At 45.9% G+C, this 1,806-nt stretch overlaps 1 long non-coding RNA gene across 1 annotated transcript; it reads right to left on the reverse strand.

Annotated features, from left to right (window-relative positions):
- Window positions 1–62: 62 nt before the first annotated feature.
- LOC128276311 (uncharacterized) lies at window positions 63–1,513 on the reverse strand. Its single transcript, XR_008269361.1, has 3 exons — window positions 1,250–1,513; window positions 910–1,187; window positions 63–419 (listed from the first exon to the last, which is right to left on the reverse strand). It is a non-coding gene; the product is annotated as an uncharacterized LOC128276311 (long non-coding RNA).
- Between the last annotated feature and the right edge of the window lie 293 nt (window positions 1,514–1,806).

Below are 1,806 nucleotides of genomic sequence, written 5' to 3' on the forward strand. Positions count from 1 at the left end.
TAGTTACATTACCCAGCGACGAACGCACAATCGCCGGGTTTACAATATTACTAACTATTACTACGCACGCATTGCATTACAATCTATTGGTTACAAACACCAAAAAGTGGATATTTTTCCACACGATCTGCGAGGCGCATTAAAAGAACAAACAACCAGTTGTGACTATGAACTTTTGACAGCTGCGTGGTGCACGTTACGAAAATACGCGGCACGGCGAATGAATGAGAAACGAGGTAAATGGACACCCGTCACCGGTGAGCGGCTTACGAAGTGGCCACTGGTTATCTGGTAAACTGCGTGCGTACCTCTTCCACGTTCAATCCGATCGCTCGTGTGAACCACCTCGTTCATCAGAAACTGGTACAGAATGGTCGTCTTGTCGGCGTTGTCCAGTCCCACCATGACAAGCTTGTGTTCTAAAACGAAACATAAAGTAAATAAACATTAGCAAGTTACAATAAACATTAGCGCTACAACGGGGAATTGGAACATCAAACGAAAACCATTTTACGGTTGACCATTTCAGTTTAATGTTACGTTTGACGATCAGTGAATCCATGTGGCCCACAAACGACGATCAGTGTCGCTAAAAAAACAAATTAAAGAAACGGCATTTTTTTTGGGTATTTGTCACGGGTTACGAACACCGCGTTTTGGCGTTAACCCACTATCAGTGCTCAAAACAGGTCCCCTTCGTCGCTAACGACCTCACAGCAAAGGGCCCACACAATGAGCTGCAACATTACCACTGATCCACTGATTCACAATCCACTGAACCGAACTACTGATTGATAGATTATCTTACGCACGACCGTACAGTTGCTTTGGCGCAGGAATGTCTGCAACACCCTCGCCACGCATACCACGGCTAACTCGGGCCGCGGAGGCTACCTTCCCTTGTCATACCTCTTTGTCCAGTTGCTTGGCTGGGGTACTTAGCAGTGCGCGACATTAGGCCATACGGACGACGGCGATACGGTGAGGCGGACTCCGTTCTGAGCAGTGGTTCCCACGGTTGGTTTAACCCGGTCCCGAACTATTAAACCGTGGTAACATAAGTAATTTGACGACTTCATAAAAATTCCAAAATTTGTTGAAAATGTCACCGGATCATCAACCATTCCCTGGCAGTTGGTGCGCACATCGTCGTCATTCACTTCCAAGTCATCCAGCACTCGTCTAACCTACAACGAAACGGATGCTCATTTCACTAAATACATAACACATTTCTTTACACCTTACTTACCTTTATAATGTTTGAACTGATTCAAAACATATCGCCGCACACCAAATGCTCGTTCCAAAACCAAATGAATGGCAATACACCATTCATTCATGCCGTCGGGTACAGTCGCTGTGTACGTATCTGGCGGCACCGAGGATTGGCCGGGTACGCTTGACGGCGTTTTTACCATTTGTCGATGGGCCAAGTACGAAGCTAAAATAGAACAAGACATCAATCGGTGCACATAACTATAATTGTTGAAACGATTAGTTTAACTCATAACACGGAACATCCAACGAAATAAACGAAACGAAACGAACTGCACTGACCCGCCGTCGAAGTCTACTGCGTAAAATGTTTGGCAAACACACATAATACACATACACACCGGTACACCGTTCTAATGTAAACAAACAAATCGAATCTGTCAGTTTATTCGCCATAAAATAAGCCTTTTCAAAACGAAGAGCTTTAGCAGGCCGTTTTGCAGTCCGCCGGGACTGCAAATCGACGGCATGCCGTCGATAGCAGGCCGTTTTGCAGTCCTGTCGACGGCATACCGTCGATTTGCTGTCCGC

This window comes from Anopheles cruzii, unplaced genomic scaffold, assembly GCF_943734635.1.
Source record: "Anopheles cruzii unplaced genomic scaffold, idAnoCruzAS_RS32_06 scaffold00919_ctg1, whole genome shotgun sequence".
NCBI classification, from domain to species: domain Eukaryota; kingdom Metazoa; phylum Arthropoda; class Insecta; order Diptera; family Culicidae; genus Anopheles; species Anopheles cruzii.